This window comes from Capricornis sumatraensis, chromosome 8 (assembly GCF_032405125.1).
Source record: "Capricornis sumatraensis isolate serow.1 chromosome 8, serow.2, whole genome shotgun sequence".
NCBI classification, from domain to species: domain Eukaryota; kingdom Metazoa; phylum Chordata; class Mammalia; order Artiodactyla; family Bovidae; genus Capricornis; species Capricornis sumatraensis.
In genome coordinates, this window is record NC_091076.1 from 39,756,628 (window position 1) to 39,776,249 (window position 19,622).

Sequence of the window (19,622 nt, forward strand, 5' to 3'; positions counted from 1 at the left end):
TAAGTGCCCAATTCTCTTGAAATATTTGACTACTTAAACTATTAACAAGAATAAGATAACCCTTGGTTTCTAGAAATTCATAACTTATTGATAGCTCCAGACAGTATTATATCACAGGGCAATAGGTTAGAAGGGCAATTAAGCTCATGCATTTAAGACAGAGTGGTGAGTGAGTCTCTTGGGAACAAAGCTGGTCTTGTACATAGTGTGTATACACGTGTGTATGTTCTAATGCTACGGATGTCAAGAGGCAGGATGAGGGCCAAGGTACATTTCCAACCTAATTAGGAAAGGACAACATGGTTTGAGGATTATGGAAAGCAGGAAGTAAGCCTGTTTGTGTGACACAAAACTATTGGGTTAGAGCTGAGAGTTTCAATGGTTGATATCCTTATTTATCAGTGATTCCTACCACACCATAACCATGCTTCAGACTATTTTATATGCTATCTACCAAAATTGTGGGGCCATCATTGCCCATTTATTATGAAGTGTTTAATCTATTTCAAAATATGTTTGGGTTTAAAATGCAAAATAGTCAAAAAAAACACTACATTTTAGTTCAAGTATATGATATCAAGGGCTTCCCAGGTAGCTCAGCAGTAAAGAATCCACCTTCAATAAAGGAAATGTAGGAAACACTGGTTCGATCCCTGGGTTGGGAACATCCCCTGGAGGAGGACATGGAAACCCTCTCCAGTATTCTTGCCAGGAAAATTCTATGGACAGAGGAACCTGGCAGGCTACAGTCCATAGCGTTGCAAAGAGTTGGACACGACTGAGCGACAGAACTGAACTGAAGTGAAAAGTGACTGAGCACGCATATGATATCAAGCTCCTTCTAATCCAACTTGTTTCTTGTGGCAGTGAATTCTGGTATTCAAATGGACAAAAACCCAATCCAGCATAATTTAGACTGACAGATGTTTCTAGAAAAATTCCAAATCAGTGACATCCTACAAAAATAACCAAATTCAAAGGCTTTTAACAAGCGAGCTGAAAATAAGAGAATTTCTATTAAGTGATCCTTTTTTTTTTTGAAGAACAAGAACCATACTATGAATCACTTGGGACAAATATAACGTAATAGTTATAGTAGATGAGAATGAGTGGAGAGGAAGCAGGTCACGGGAGAGGGCAAATGCTTAGCAGTAGAAAGAAATCACTATGAGGCTGCAAAAGGAGAAGCCCACGCACGACTATGGAAAATAACAGGTAAAAGTCAGTGGAAGGCAGAATTGGTTTGCCTCTGCCTGTAAGACAGAGACAACCTTCAGTGGAACTGAGAGCTCACTCAAAGCATCAATTACTGCCAACTGGAAATCTGTACTGAAACTCTCAGACATTAAAGTGACCAGCCCTCTTAGTGACTTATTTCAGAATCTCTATGTCAGTCAGCAATCTCCTCAGCAAATTAAATGGTGCATGAGTTGAGTGTTGAAATAGCCTGTTGCATGATAGTTTTGTCTTAGATTTTTGGGAAGATATATTTCTATCTTTCCAGTTTGCATAAATATATAACATTTTAAAAGACAAGGGTATTGTCTTTCAGATGCTTATCATATAGATGATGATTTACGGAAAAAATGTTTGTTATTGTATAAACCCTATTTTTCCATCTAATAAGTCCTTTACCATAATCCTTTATTCCAAAGAAGAACATCTAAGAAACTAAGTCATGGGTACAGCTAAAATTTTAAATCTTAACCTTTTTCTCCCCCATAGTATTTAAGAGTATTCAGAATGCTTGATGCAATAGCACCGGTTGACTCTGAGGAGAGTCCACATAAAAATTCAATATGGCCCAAATAGAATATTTTATTATCTCTAGACTTACCATGTAAAATAATTGAAGAAAATAATCATTAATTTATTCATTTACTATGTAATATGTAATAAGCACCTACTACTTAGGCAAGACAGATTTCTAGATACTAGAGTTACAGAGATAAAAAAATTAATGGGGCTTGCATTTGGAGGGCCTGATGTAACTGTAAAGAACAGTATGAAGAATGTGAGAACATATCAAAAATAAAACTGCAGCATATTGCAACTAATTGAAATATATAATTTGTCCTCATGTCTTCAAACTGTCCTGGAGATGTTAGGGCACAACTAAGTTAGGGACAAGAAAAAATAGAAAATGCCTACAGATCAGAGCTGGAGACAAAGGTGGCAAGGAAGACCTCTGCCTTAACATTCGCATTGCAGATGTTAAGGAGGACCCATCTCTGTTCGTTTCCAAGGCAAACCATTCAATATCACAGGAATCCAAGTCTATGCCCTGACCAGTAATGCTTAAGAAGCTGAAGTTGAACAGTTCTATGAAGACCTACAAGACCTTCTAGAACTAGCACCAAAAAAGATGTCCTCTTCAGTACAGGGGACTGGAATGCAAAAGTAGGAAGACAAGAGCTACCTGGAGTAACAGGCAAATTTGGCCTTGGAGTACAGAATGAAGCAGGGCAAAGGCTAACAAGTTTTGCCAAGAGAACGTACTGGTCATAGCAAACACCCTCTTCCAACAACACAAGAGAAGACTCTACACTTGGACATCACCAGATGGTCAATACTGAAATCAGATTGATTATATTCTTTGCAGCCAAAGATGGAGAAGTGCTATACAGTCAGCAAAAACAAGACTGGGAGCTGACTGTGTCTCAGATTATGAACTCTTTATTGCCAAATTCAGGCTTAAATTGAAGAAAGTAGGGAAAACCAATAGACTATTCAATCATGACCTAAATCAATTCCCTTATGATTATACAGTGGAAGTGACAAATAGATTCAAGGGATCAGATCTGATAGACAGAGTGCCTGAAAAACTATGGATGGAGGTTTGTGACACCATACAGGAGGCAGTTAATAAGACCATCCCCAAGAAAAAGAAATGCAAAAAGGCAAATGGTTGTCTGATGAGGCCTAACAAAGAAGAGAAGAGAAAAGAAGAGAAGCTAAAGGCAAAGGAGAAAAGGAAAGATATACCCATTTGAATACATAGATCCAAAGAACAGCAAGGGGAGATAAAAGCCTTCCTCAGGGATGAGTGCAAAGAAATAGAGGAAAATAACAGAATGGGAAAGACTAGAGATCTCTTCAAGAAAATTAGAGATACCAAGGGAACATTTCATGCAAAGATGGGCACAATAAAGGACAGAAATGGTATGGACCTAACAGAAGCAGAAGATACTAAGAAGAGGTGGCAAGAATACACAGAAGAACTATACAAAAAAGATTTTCATGACCCCAATAACCACGATGGTGTGATCACTCACTTAGAACCAGACATCCTGAAATGCGAAGCCAAGTGGGCCTTAGGAACCATCACTATGAACAAAGCTAGAGGAGGTGATGGAATTCCAGCTGAGCTATTTCAAATCCTAAAAGATGATGCTCTGAAAGGGCTCCGCTCAATATGCCAGCAAATTTGAAAAACTTAGCAGTGGCCACAGGACTGGAAAAGGTCTGTTTTCATTCCAATCCCAATGAAAGGCAATACCGAAGAATGTCAAATTACCACACAACTGCACTCATCTCACATACTAGCAAAGTAATGCTCAAAATTCTCCAAGCCATTCTTCAACAGTACATGAACAGTGAACTTCCTTAGAAAAGGCAGAAGAACTGGGATCAAATTGCCAACATCCACTGGATCATCAAAAAAGCAAGATTTTCAGAAAAACATCTACTTCTGCTTATGCCAAAGCCTTTGACTGTGTGGATCATACAGACTGAGGAAATTCTTAAAGAGATGGGAACACCAGACCACCTGACCTGCCTCCTGAAAAATCTGTAAGCAAATCAAGAAGCAACAGTTAGAAATAGACATGGAACAACAGACTGGTTCCAAATCGGGAAAGGAGTACATCAAGGCTATATATTGTCACCCTGCTTATTTAACTTATATTCAGAGTACATCATGAGAAACACTGGGCTGGATGAAGCACAAGCTGGAATAAAGATTGCTGGGAGAAATATCTATTACCTCATATATGCAGATGACACCACCTTTACAGCAGAAAATGAAGAAGAACTAAAGAGCCTCTTGATGAAAGTGAAAGAGGAGAATGAAAAAGCTGCCTTAAAACTCAACATTCAGAAAACTAAGATCATGGCATCTGGTCCCATCACTTTGTGGCAAATAGATGGGGAAACAATGGAAACAGCGACAGACTTTATTTTCTTGGGCTCCAAAATCACTGCAGATGATGACTGCAGCCACGAAATTAAAAGATGCTTGCTCTTTGGAAGAAAAGCTATGACCAACCCAGACAGTATATTAAAAAGCATAGACATTACTTTACCAACAAAGGTTTGTCTAGTTAAAGCTATGGTTTTTCCAGTAGTCATGTATGGATGTGAGATTTGGACTATAAAGAAAGCTGAGCACCAAAGAATAGATGCTTTTGAACCATGGTGCTAGAGAAGACTCTTGAGAGTCTGTTGGACTGCAAGGAGATCTAACCAATCCATCTTAAAGGAAATAAATCCTGAATATTCATTGGAAGGAATGATGCTGAAGCTGAAGCTCCAATACTTTGGCCACCTGATGTGAAGAACCATCTCATTGGAAAAGATCCTGATGCTGGAAAAGATTGAAGGTGGGAGGAGAAAGGGACAACAGAGGATGAAATGGTTGTATGGCATCACCAACATGATGGACATGAGCTTGAGTAGGCTCCGGGAGTTGGTGATGGACAGGCAGGCCTGGCGTGCAGCAGTCCATGGAGTTGCAAAGATCGGGCACAACTGAGCAACTGAACTGAATTGAACTGACAATAGGTGACCATGCTTGGTCTTGAAAACATTCTAAGATGCAACTTTAAAAACTCAAAGTAACTGTTGTTCATTTCCAATAGTTTCAGCACTTTATTTTTTAAAAATTAAGTTGAGGTTTAAAGGAAATAGTTCCATTTTTTTTCCTGCACTTTGCTATATCAAATTGTTTCTGGAGGTAATTATAGACATGATTATAGATATTTGGCAGGCCTTCATTCTGCAGGTTCTTATTTATAGACATTGTTTTAGCAAAAATCTAGAAAACAATGTATGGTGCTGGGTTTGTAATAGTTTTACATCAGATTTGCTTACATCAACACCTTTTAATTAATGTTTTAAAATACTGATCTAGGAGACTTTGCAAACAGATTTAAACCACATCAAAAACAATATTTTTATGGGTGAATGAAAATTGAATATGCTTTTTTAGGTTTCTCTCTTTCTTCTTTGACCTAAAATAAGATGCAAGATAACCAGAATTTCCCAAAGTAGATGATGATATGACGACAGGCTTCAAATCCTTAATTAACTGACAGCTGTACAATCTGGTCACTACTTCTGTCCATTTCTCGCTCCTTTCTTCTCTGCCTCTTCTATCCCCATGGCTTCGAATTTTACTCTTCTAGCTTCTTTCCTCCTATGCCTTGAACCGTCACGCATATACTCTGTCATCAAGCCTACTCGCCTCCTACAAGTAACTTAATCCTTTATGAAGAAATTAAATAGCTGCCTCACACATCAGTCAGAAATATTTTCTTTATATAAACATTGCATCTGAAGCATCTTAGCCGACGGTCATGCCCACAACACTGGCCAGCAGCGATGCTTCATGACTTCCCTTCTGTGGGCTTCCCTGGTGCCTCAGCTGGTAAAGAATCCTCGTGCAGTGCGGGAGACCTGGGTTTGATCCCTGGGTTGGGAAGATCCCCTGGAGAAGGGAAAGGCTACTCACTCCAGTATTTTGGCCTGGAAAATTCCATGGACTGTACAGTCCATGCGGTCATAAACAGTCAGACATGATTGAGCGACTTTCACTTCACGTCACTTCTGTTAGGAGACAGTGTATGTAACTAACAGCAATAAAAAATAAATGATATGTTTGGGAACACATGTAAGAATTAAAGATTTTAAAATTGAAAAAAAATAAATAAAAAATAAAAAAAAGTAAAATAAATGATATTGACATTCATTTTCCTTACCTATTGTGTGAATTTTCACTTTTGTAGTGGGAGGCATCTCAGCTAACAGGTATATGTAAATCTGCCTAAAGCTGAGTTCTCAGTGTCAGCTTCTCAGCAGAAGGGAATGGGATACACCAGGATAAGAACATTTCCTGAATTTCTCTTTGTCGAATATCTCTCTCCTCTTGGGCTGAAGCCAAATGAGGAAGGTGACAGCCCAATTGTTGACATGGGCCTAAAGCACACTGTAAGAATCCAGAATAAATAACATGTTCTAAAGGCAGGAGCCAGCTTAATCAATCCAAAACTGGAATGCCCACTCAAGAGGTCCAATATTTCTTCATGAGATGTTGCTGACATTCTGGGAAGATAATTGTGCATGTCATCTCATACTTAGCTGGATACTTAGCATCTCTGGCCTCTTACCATTAAATGTCAATAGCTTTCTACCAGGCACTGCAACAAACAAAAACATGACCAAATCCTTTTAAAAGGCACCCAGTGGGAGACACGAACCCCAGGTGTGAGCCCCTGTGCAAGACAGACTGTGAAACTGATGATGACGCTTGATGGAGAAATCAAGGTGAGTGGTAAGAAGAAATAAAGGAATCAGCTGGACATAGCACAAAGACCAAAGGTCTATAGCTCTGATGGCGTTTAATGTTATCTCAGACAGAGATAGTCCCAAATGCCATCTTCTGGGATCACTTAAAGTCTCCAAAATGTGACACACGCTCTATCTTCTATTCATTTAAAATGCCGTTTTCAAAACACATACTTAAAATTTCTGCTCTTTTGACTGTGCCCATTATTTTCACAGTAGAGTTGTCCTTATAGGATGCTGGTTCTTTTACAGACTTTCTCATTGACTTTTAAAGAATGATTGCAACCCTTGATATTAAATGAAACTGTTACTACTCCCATCTTGATGTCCTCAAACAAGATACTGAACTTTCCTTAAGGTAAAAAGTCACCGAGGAAACAAAGAATAAGGCTGTGCCCAGATTTGTCCTTTCTGGGCACCAGAATTTTGACTGTAATTCTCAACTGAGTCAATTCAGTTGAGGTATAATAAACCTTTAATAGAATTTACACAGGTTCTTTAACTCAAGTCTTTCTTCGGATGACAAAAGTTTTGTTGAGGATGACTAAATCCGCATTCCTAAAGGAGAATCATATACAGCACTTTTAAAGTTCTGTATATAAAGAAAGTATTTTAAATGACTTATAAAGAGTATTTACTATTCATTTAGCAATCTCCACACTGCTGTCTCTCTTCTCACTCATTACTAATGATATCGCTTAACCTGTGCGGTTGGAGGGAAAATTCTGGTGGTTCAAATCCTTAATCACCAGTGCTAAAATGTTCACTTCTTACTTCAAAGAACTTATTTAAATCATAATCTTATTCAAAATGTCATTCATTTAAGTGACTTCGTTCTCATCAGTATGTTTCTTCTGAGGCTTTGTCTCTCTCATCGCTCTCAGCAGAATGTGAGCATCAGCTGCATGACGCTAAACACTCTGTGTCACGAATCTGGATCTGTCACGCTCTGCGTCTGGATCTCGCATTGACTCTGTAGAACCTGTGTTCAGTGGCATTTTAATTCATTTTGGCAGGGAGTTGTAAATTGTGAAGAAACATGGGCACCATGAGATTTCTTATGGCAACACATTATATATTAGCTTGGCACCTCTAAGCCCAAAGAGGGTTATTTAACTACATATGTCCTCTGAATCATGGCACATAGAGGAGTCTATGCTATTTACACATACGATACATATTTTTTTAGACTGGGTGCTTTTTTTCCCCCATAAATCAAAACATGAGGCAGGATAAATACTTGCTTTTCTACTTATCAAAGAAACAATTCCATTGCTGCAGACAATTCTTGGGAAAAAAAAAAAAAGGAAACAGTTTTAATTTCAAGTTAACATCCTAGTCTGGTGTTACAGCATTCTCAGCTAAGTGTTTCCTGGTAAAGACTGAACAATTTTTTCTTCAGGCTGTTAGGTCTTAGAGTGATGGGCTTGTCTAAAGTGAAAAAAAGAGTAACTAAAGTTTGAAAGTGTTAGTTAGTCATGTTTGACTCTTTATGACCCCATGGACTGTAGCTCACCAGGTTCCTTTGTCCATGGGCTTCTCCAGGTAAGAATACTGGAGTGGGTTGCCATTTCCTTCTCCAGGGGATCTTCCCAATGCAGGTATTGAAACTGGGTCCCCTCATTGTAGGCAGATTCTTTGCCATCTGAGCCCCCAGGGAAGGTCTCTAAGCAGGCATTCAATTCTAATTTATAAACAGAAGATAAAAAATGAAAGGTGATATAATGCTTGGATTAAATAAAATGGAAATAAAAGACAAATTATACAGTGATAAGTATCTTCAGCGCTATTTAGCAATTTACCTTTGAAGTCCTAAGAAAATTCAAAAGTGATGTCAGGAAAGGATAGTCATTCAATGTAACCTAGATCAAGAAACTTTGATCTAACTAGACACTAACTTCAGATTAATTATCAGTAGTAGCTTTTAAGTTACTCAATACAAGGTGAAAGATGATGCAAATGCTGCTTTAAGAAGGTTTTGTTCTGATCCTAACTACCATTATGTGTGATAGTCAATTTCAAGTCAAGATGGTAAAATGGAATGCATACTCATCAATCTTCCAGAGCTCAGCACTTTGGCAAAAGGTGTTTGCATACTACAAGGAAAAGATTTTTATCAGAAATGGCTTCAAAAAGCTTCCTAAGTATTCAGAAAACTTAATGAACCAGATTTCCATAAGCACCTAATGATTTCTTGGCACGTATAAAGGGAGGCACACTGTGAAGGCACTTGCACCGTGGCGCTCACTGCCGTGGAAATGAACTGCCTTTAATTCTTGGCTCTGCATATTGCTGGCTCTGTGAGTTTAGGCAAATCGCTTAGTTCCTTAAAGCCTCATTTTCCCTATATGTAAAGTGGAGGTAAAAACTACCCATCATAGAATGAACGTGTAGTACAGTGCCTGACACGTAGTAGGTACTTATTATATGTAGCTCCTGCTATTAGCAATGAAACCCATCACTGCCATAACATCAACCCTATGAGAACACAATGTCATGCACAGAAGGATGTAATGCTCCACTGGCTAGAAAAACTAAATGGGTTTTCAAGTCATTATCAGGGGGAAAACTTGAGCACAGGCAGAATGATTCAGTGATATTCAACGAATACAAGGAAAGACACTCCACTTGGAAATGCGATTAAATCAACTTCACAAATGTGCATTGAGTGCCTGCTATTCACTAGGTACTGTGTTGGGTTCAGGAAATTCAAAGATTTGTAAAGTAGGGGTCTTATTCCCAGGGGTTTACAATCTGGGCAGAGAAAGAATGACAAACAGAGTTTAAAAGGAAAGGAGGCATCAGCTGAAACTGGGAAGGTCAAGAAAGGTTTAGAAGAGTGGGTGACACTGAATGACAACCTCGAGTTAGTTGCTGGTGTGCAAAATATTTCTGTCATCAATCTCTTTAACTGCATCTTCTGCTGTTCCATACTCAAGATATTTCCAAGGACTATTTCAAAATTTCCCAGATGTTCCAAGGGCTTACAATTTTATAATGCAGGAAAAAATATCTACCTGTTGACTATCAAAATTAAAGGAGAAACAAAAAGATTTTTTTTTCTGTCATGTACTCTTTTTACACTCGCTTCTTGGGTGGTGCAGTGGTAAAGAATCTGCATGCCAATGAGGAGACATGCCAGTGAGCAAGAGATGCGTTTTCGATCCCGGGATCAAGAAGATCCCCTGAAGGAGGAAATGGCAACCTACTCCAGTATTCTTGCCTAGAGAACTGCGTGGACAGAGGAGCTACAGGTAGTCTACAGTCCATGTGGTCACAAAGAGCCAGAGATGACTGAGTGACTGAATGCGAGCACATGCACGCACACACACACACACACACTATTTTTTTTTAATACCAATCTCTTATGGCTAGAAACCATGAAATAAAAAGAAGGAAGATGGTTAGAAGTTATTTTTATTACATGGAGATTCCAGATCCTGTATCTGCCTTAGAAAACACAGAGGACAATGCCTACGATTAATCTCAAACATCTGTCGGTACCACTGTCATAAAAGATCTGGATAGACCACAGCCACAACTCACAAAAATTACTTTTGTGTGTGCTCCGTATAACATTGGAAAGTATCTTAAACAGTGTAACCAGGAAGATGCCAAGTCACTTCATTTGCCAAGTACTTGCATCACCTTAATTAAGCTGTTCACTTGGTTGGGAACTGATAATTTATAGACAAAGAAAATGCATAGTTCAAGGGGGAATAATAAAGAATATTTAATAGAATACATGTATGTCCATTAGTCTTTATATGCAATCTTGTAAAGCATGGTCAATCATCATTGCACAATATTGATCATGTTTAAGCATCATTTTGGATATTTATTAAAGACAGGTTATATGAAATTAAAATTTAAAAATAAATCTATTCATCTTTAGGGGATCTCAAGCTTCTAAGAGGTAGATAAGCTCAGATTCTTGCTCATGTTTCACTGTCAAACAATCCCAAGAATGTTACTGAGATGAAGAGACTAAATCTTCATGAAGGAAGGAGAGTTGATATAGACTCTAAATTATACAAGTCACTTTTCCTTTTCCATATATTTTCAGTTATACAATGTCCAATTCATATTTTAGGTTCTGCTGTGCAAGAGATATGGAGAACCTTTTAAAAGACATTGAAAAGCACCATCTGTTCATGTTGAAGCAAAAAATTTAACTTGTTAATCATAAAAATTGCTCTACAAGGAAGTAGACTGGAAACATCCGGATGCAGGGTTATAACTTAAAATAAAAGCAGAACAGCCTCCCTTAAAAGAAGTAGAACTCTTAATTCAAACTTACTGGGTAGCTGATAAAGCAAGTGAAAATGCTGGCATCCATAGATATTGGGAAGTGTTGGGATTTGAATTTTATCACTGACCATCTGGCTATATTCATACAGAAAAAATATTTTAAATAGCAAAGAATTCATTAAAAATCTAAAAGGAATTCTTACAACTGGGATGCCTTGATTAATTCTGTATCCTCTTCTGATATTGATTATGAGTTTCCAGTGATGACATCATGATAATGCACGTTTGGGGACATACACCCACTTAACCCAGTCCAGTTCAACTCAATCAGCATCAACAGAATAGGCATTCAATATGTATTTTTCTATCAAGACAGGGCAGTAATAATAATTTACCAAGTACCTCCCTTTGATCCTTACATGTGAAAGAATTGAAGTTCAAATAGTTAAATCACTTGCCCATGGCCACATTTCTAGAGACCAGTAGAGCAGGAATTCAAATGCAGGTTTATCTGCCTCCACACCCTATGTTTTTTTCAGCACAGCAGACTGTCTCCTGGGCTACATATGGGATTTATTTGCTCCTCTCAGCTTCCTCAGCATGACTACTACATCTGCTGTAACTAGTAGTCACAGATTAGCCAGTTACATTTAACCAATTCAGAGATCCCCTTAGCAACCCATTCCCTCAAAACTATTTCTGAGAGTTAAGAAAGTTTCTCAGGAATAATGTGATGAGTAACAACAATAGCAACAACAATAATGCTTTGGCTCTCTTTCATATTATTCTCTTCTCTTCTTTCTTTCCCCATCCACCCTCAGAGAGCTCACTTCAGGTTGATCATCAAACTTGTTCATTTATTCTGCTAATTTTTGCTTATCTTGCTATATTGTACATCCACCCTCCATCTCTTTATCTCCAAGAAAAATCTGTAGGAATGTCCCCCTTCTTCACTTTTTCCAGGAACTACCACTAATCTTGGTCGACTTTGCCTTCATCTAAATTCTTCTGCCCTTACTGTGTTCTTTTTTTTTTTTAAATTAATTTATTTATTTTTAAAAATTTTTATTTTTACTTTATTTTACTTTACAATACTGTATTGGTTTTGCCATACATTGACATGAATCCACCACAGGTGTGCATGAGTTCCCAATCCTGAACCCCCCTCCCACCTCCCATGCCATATCATCTCTCTGGATCATCCCCGTGCACCAGCCCCAAGCATCCCGTATCCTGTATCAAACATAGACTGGCGATTCATTTCTTACATGATAGTATACATGTTTCAGTGCCATTCTCCCAAATCATCCCACCCTCTCCCTCTCCCTCAGAGTCCAAAAGTCCGTTCTATACATCTGTGTCTCTTTTGCTGTCTCGCATACAGGGTTATCATTACCATCTTTCTAAATTCCATATATATGTGTTAGTATACTGTATTGGTGTTTTTCTTTCTGGCTTACTTCACTCTGTATAATTGGCTCCAGTTTCATCCATCTCGTTAGAACTGATTCAAATGTATTCTTTTTAATGGCTGAGTAATACTCCATTATATATATGTACCAGAGCTTTCTTATCCATTCATCTGCTGATGGACATCTAGGTTGTTTCCACATCCTGGCTATTATAAACAGTGCTACAATGAACATTGGGGTACATGTGTCTCTTTCAATTCTGGTTTCCTTGGTGTGTATGCCCAGCAGTGGGATTGCTGGGTCATAAGGCAGTTCTATTACTATGTTCAAGTAAGGGGAGGCAGAAGTCACAGTATGTATTGTATAAGTATTGTCTGGTGCTTTGGTTTAGAGCCACTGTCTAAGCTTGCCTTGATCACAGCTGAAAAGCTTCTGAGATGCATCTGTGTTTATTGTGAGGGACTGAAACACTTGAATTTTATAGTCTTCTACAAATGAGCAAAGAAGGGTATTATATTTTCTTGTATTTTTTATCCATGTCTTGAGGTTTCAAAAGTCCCAATTCAAATTTTAAAGTTTTAAGAGAAAACCACCAGATATATTAGAAGTTAAATATTCAACTCTTAAATATTTATTTATAGACCTTTTCATGGTGTCTAACTATCATGACTTATTACTGATAAAGGTACAAAGAAGTATAAAGACTGGCTCCTATTTAAAAGGGCAAGGCAAATACTATAATGTTATGGCAAGCGGTAGCAAAGAGAACAAAAGCTCTTGGAATGCATTTGATGGTAATGTGACTGAAGGCTATAGAAATCTGTGAAGGCTTCATGGTGGGCATGAGACTGAAACTGGGCCTTAAATTACTTGCAGGACTTAAGCAAGCAAAAAATTCAGTGATGGGTGTTCAGGATAAAGCAGGCAGTTTTAACAGAGTGTGTATTATTTTGGGAAGATTAATTGGTTTGTATTATAATCAACAACTATTACTGGAACAGATATAACTATAAAGAAGGAAAGGAACTTGAGAAATAAACATTAGATTTGGGTGAGAATCATGTAGTATAGGCACAGTTGGAGCATAGCAAGGCAAATAGAGAATGATAGGATAATATAATTTCCCGTATTGATTAGTGGTGACCATATGATAAGTGCTGGGCTATCTAATTTAATTTGTACAATTCCATAATTTAAGAACCATTATCTCTTTTTAGAGGTAAAGAAAGTAAAACTTCAAGAAGTTAAATAATTGCAAAGGACATGCAGCAAGTGGATTCTGAAGGCAAGATTGGAAAACAGGTTTTCTAAACTCTAAAGGAAACCCCTTGCTGTCATCCAGCGTGCTGAGAGTAACTGAGATGCTTCAAGGACAGCATGTACACTGTATTTGTTTCCTTTGTTTGGCTGCCTCCATCTCTGATTTGGGGATGGATCTAAATACCTACAAGGGCTTTCTTGGTGACTCAGTGGTAAAGAATCTGCCTGCCAACGCAGGAGATGAGAGTTTGATCCTTGTGGGGGGAAGATCCCCTGGAGAAGGAGATGGCAACCCACTCCAGTATTCTTGCCTGGAAAATCCCATGGACAGAGGGACCTGGTGGGCTACTGTCCATGGGGTCACAAAAAGAGTCAGACACAGCTGAGCGACTAAACAACAACAACTAGCTACCTACCTAAGACTACAGCTTGCTGAGGCATACGGCAGAGGAGGCAGCAGGCCTTTGTGGTTCCCCGAGGCATCAGATTCTAATCTGGCCCTGCATCTACAATTGGTACCTTGGGATATCTCGTAACCTTGAGTTTTCTCATAGGTACCACAGGGACAGTGAGAATTAAAAGAAAGCCTGGTGTACCTAAATTTAATTTTTGGATCTACCACTTACTGTGTAATACTGGGGGAGTCATTTAATGTTTCTGAACTTATAAAGTGGAGACTATGACTTCTCTATGGAATTGCTATGCAGATTAAAGACAGAAAAAAAAAAGTCAACTGCCCAGTACAGTATCTAGAACATAGCACAAGCCCATAATCCCCCATCTGTAATTCTTATAGGCAAATATATTTTGGAACACAGAACTTATATGGATTTTAGAAAAGTCAAAGATGCATATACCATATACGACCTAACACCCAAATAGAGTCTAAGATGGCATCTCAGATGAAATAATTAATAGTTCTGCAATGACATATATGGATATTCTCACAACAGTAGGGTGAATAAAGACTACATATATAGTTACCTGTTATTTCAGATCAAGTTTTATTGCCAATCTAGTTTGCTGAAAACTTATGAGACCCTTTTTATGTTTCTAGGTAAATATGGCAACATGCAAACAATTAATGGATCTAACCAGAGGCTATAGAGGACTGATTGAACTTTCTTGCATTTTTCCTCTATGCTTGTATTTTTCTTTTTGAAAAGAAGAAGAAAGAAAACTACATTTTTTTATATTGGACTTGTGGTTAAGAGATTTCAGATACATAAGAATTCAATAACTGGTAATTTCTTTCTCTTGTGCTTCAGAAAAAGTACAAAATGTACAAGGTTCCTCTCAGATGTCAGGCAAATGATTAACTGTATGGTGGGGTGGTCAGGTCCTCCAGAACACTGCATTTTAGGGACACCTATTAGTCATATTCGTGTAAGAAGAAGAGTTTGCCATTTTTAAGTTTCAGTAAGAAAGTCACACTGCCAATTCTATAGCAGTCTGGTAAGTGTTTTCTCCCCAGAGGAGATGGAATAGACTTTGCTCACCTGTCCTACCTCTCACCCCAACATTTCTCCTGTATTCCTAAATATGAGTGAAAAGTCCCAGAGTTACGGTTTTTCCTCTTTTGAGTCTAGAAGCCTCCTACCCCAGTGAACTGAAGCCATTGATAGGAAAAGCCAGTGACAGCCAGGTCTTGAGAGATCATGCTCAGCACAGATTCACTGCGAGCCCCAGGGGCTCCCTTGAAGGCCTGTCCCAGAGCTGTTGCATTTTCTATCCATGCTACAGCCTGAGCTGAGAAGGCACACCAGACTTCGAGGCCAGTGTACATGGGTAGCCCGGCCATCCTCACAAAACAAACACTCAGCACATGTCACGCTGGGGGCACCACAGCAGGGGAGCTGTCTGGAGGTCTCCTCCTGAAATGCTGGTTGCCTAGCAACAGGATCCTGCTTCTCTCCTAACTCCAATACTTGGGGTTGGGGTTTAGTCACTTGTGATTCCCAGACTTTTTTCCACCATTTCTCACTCAGGTTCCCAGAAAATACAGGTGCTTCAAAGCCCGCTATAATGTGGTTACTTCAGCTGTGTGTTGTCACGGCATATCTTAGGTTTTCTTTTGGTATCCTACCTCTGCTTTTAACATACCAGTACCTCCCTAGCAGTTTTAAATATACCATATCAAATATATATATATATATAACATTGGTTTTCATTTTTGGGAAAAAAAAACACACCCAGTACATATATCTATTTATACATCCATATATTAGGTTGGTACAAAAGTAACTGCAGTTTCGGACTGTGAATTTCAAATCATTATAACTAGGCTCAAACACGTCTTTATTAATCAAAATAGGAATCATTACAGTCAACACATTTTTGCCAACGAGAAATAAGTTTGTTTATTCCTGTAGTGTAAATATCCATGCTTCGGCATTTTACAGACTCTTGGAAAACATTTTCTCCCTTCTGCTGGTTGTGGAAGTGTTTTCCCTGGACAAACATTCCTTGTCAAGATACTTGATGAAGTGGTAGTTGGCGAGAGAGCAAGTGAACATGGCAAATGACCTAAAACTTCGTAGCCCAATTCATTCAACTTTTGAAGCACTGGTTGTACAAAATGCAGCCAGGCATTGTCATGGAGAAGAGAAGAGCTGGGCCAATTCTGTTGACCAATGCCAGCTGCAGAAATTGCAGTTTTCAGTGACTCTCATCAATTTGCTGAGCATACTTTCCAGATGTAACGGCTTTGCTGAGATTCAGACAGCCCTAGTGGGTCAATGGGCAGTAGACTGCTAAACAGTGACCATGACCTTTTTGGGTGGAAGCTTGGCTTTAGGTAGTGCTTTGGAGCATCTTCTCGGACCAGTCACTGAGCTGGTCATCGCCAGTTGTCATATAAAATCCACTTTTCACTGCACATCACAATCCAATTAAGAAATGGTCCGTTGTGTAGAGTAAGAGAAGACAACACTGTAAAGCGACTAGCTTTGGATCTGTGGTCAGCCCATGAGACACCCATTTATCGAGCTTTAGTCACCCTTCTTACTTGCTTCAAATGCCAATGGCTGACTTGAGTTCTTCGGTAACTTCTTGTGTAGATGCAAGATCAGCTTCGATGACTGTGCGCAATCGGTTGTTCTCAACTTCTGATGGCCAGTTACTGTGCCCCTCATCCTCAAGGCAGCCCTCTCCTTTCCAAGACTTCTTGAACCACCATCACACTGTATGTTTGTTAGCGGTTCGTGGGCCAAATGCGTTGGTGATGTCACAAGTTGTTGCTGCTGCTTTACGACCCATTTTGAACTCAAGTAAGAAAATCACTCAAATTTGCTTTTTTGTCTAACATCATTTCTATAGTCTAAAATAAATATAAAATAAACAGCAAATATGTCATTATCAAAAAAACATAGCAAGAAATAAACATTGAAATGATGTGTAATATAACCACATTTATTTAAGAATGGATGCCAATAGCAAATAGCAAAGTTCAACAATGCAAAACCACAATTACTTCTGTACCAATCATATATATATATATATATATATATATACATATATATATATATATATATATAGTGTGTGTGTGTGTGTGTGTGTGTGTGAAAAAAGCCCAAAAGGGTACACCAGAAAAGGAAATAACAATAGCTTGTTTTTCATGGTAGGAATATAAGCGCTAGTTTACTATTTTATCTATCTGTGTTTTTAAATTATCTATAATGAATGTGACTTATTTTTTAAATAATTATAAATATTAATACATTTGGTTTGTATACTATTAATCAGGAAACTATCGAAAATTCTTAATATATCAGACCACTTTACCTGCTTCCTGATAAACCTATATGCAGGTCAAGAAGGAACAGTTAGAACCAGATATGGAACAATAACAACTGGTTCCAAATTGGGGAAGGAGTATGTCAGGGCTCTATAATGTCACCCTGCTTGTTTAACTTATATGCAGAGTACATTATGGGAAATTCCAGACTGGATGAAGCACCAGCTGGAATCAAGACTGTGGTGAGAAATATCAATAGCCTCAGAAATACAGATAATACCACCCTGATGGCAGAAAGTGAAGAGGAACTAAAGAGCCTCTTGATGAAGATGAAGCAGGAAAGTAAAAGTTGGTTTTAAACTCAGCATTCAAAAAACTAACACCATGACATCTGGTTCCATCACTTACTGGAAAATAGATAGGGAAAAAGTGGAAACACTGACAGACTTTATTTTCTTCAGCTCTAAAATCACTGCAGACGGTGACTGCAGTCATGAAATTAAAAGACACTTGCTCCTTGGAAGAAAAGCTATGACCAACATAGACAGCATATTAAAAAGCAGAGACATTAATTTGCCAACAAAGGGCCCTATAGTCAAAGCTATCGTTTTAACAGTAGTCATATATGGATGTGAGAGTTGAACCGTAAAGAAGGATGATCACTGAAGAATTGATGCTTTCAAACTGTGGTGCTGGAGAAGACTCTTGAGCATCCCTTGGACTGCAAGGAGATCAAACCAGTCAATCCTAAAAGAAATCCACCATGAATATTCATTGGAAGGATTGGTATTGAAGCTGAAGCTCTAATACTTTGGCCACATGATGCGAAAAGCTGACTCACTTGAAAGACTCTAATGCTGGGAAAGATTGAGGGCAGGAGGAGGAGGGGGAAACAGAGGATGAGATGGTTGGATGGCATCACTGACTCAATGGACATGAGTTTGAGCAAGCTCTGGGAGATGGTGAAGGACAAGGAATCCTGGTATGATGCAGTCCATGGGGCTGCAAAAAGTCAGACATGACTGAGCCACTGAATAACAATAAAATGTACTTTAGAGTTTATCCAGCCTTTCCTCTGTTCATCCACTCAAAAACCATGTATCTTTATCTATTTTCTGCTATTATACATACAAGGCATTGTGGATACAGACTTAGAGTAGCAATTCCCTGTCCTCGTTAGGTGTGGTTTAGCCACTAAGTTATGTCTAACTCTTGCAACCCCATGGACTGTAGCTTGCCAGATTCCTCTGTCCAGGGGATCCTCCAGCAAGAATACTGACGTGGGTTGCCATTTCCTTCTCCAAGGGATCTTCCAGACCCAGGAATCAAACCTGGGTCTCCTGTACTGCAGGCAGATTCTTTACTGACTGAGATATGAGGGAAGCCCTCAGAGCTTCCTGATAGTCCTCAATACGTTAGTCTACTAAAAGTCAGAGAAAAAGGAAACAGAAAGAACAATTTATTACAACATCTGCAAACCAAGTTTTTCAATGTTTTTCCTTGGATCTTAGAATTCCTTACAGTATATTTCTTAATTTTTCATTTTTGTCATTTTATTTTTTCAGCATCATCTTGACACCTTTAACTAAAATATGACTTAAGGTTCTATATTTATGCTTGTGATTATAATCGTACCAAGTATTATTTAATTGTTATGGCTAATAAGAAATGAATTTAAATATAAATGCTGTTTAAGCTTCATGGAAACCAACTGGTATTATGAGATATTTAGCAGTAATATGAATAATGACTAATGGTCAAATAATTGAGTCATCTTAGCATGTATGTTATGGAATAGTTATGCCACACTCAAAAGCTGTCAAAACTATATTCATGCTGTGAAGAGAAATTTAGTTTTAGCCAAATGTCATTCTTTCATATTAAATAAATGTTGTTAATACTAATTTCATCAAACTAGCACACAACATTATGGGAGATGGAGCTCTATCTGTCTTATTTGCTGCTGTATTCCAATGTCTGGTTTTATAATAAATGCATACTAAATGAACTCTGGGAGTTGGTGATGGACAGGGAGGCCTGGCGTGCTGCGATTCAGGGGGTCGCAAAGAGTCAGACACGACTGAGCGACTGAACTGAACTGAAACATTGGCTGAATGGATGAATGATGGAATGAATGAAGGGAGGTTTTTTTAGCTTAAATTTGTTTTCTAAATTTTTGTCTATTTTATAGATGAATAAAAGTCATACCTGGTTTTATACTGGTGTGTGCTTAAATAATATTCTATTTAAAAAAACAACACAAGTGACTAGTGAGAATTTTTCTCCTTTAAAAGAAATCTAAATATTTAAAGGGTGTTGTCAGTTCTATAAAGTCATAGGGTTAACCCTAAACTCTCCTCTTTCTGTAATGCTCCTTTCTTGACTCTTTTACTTCTACT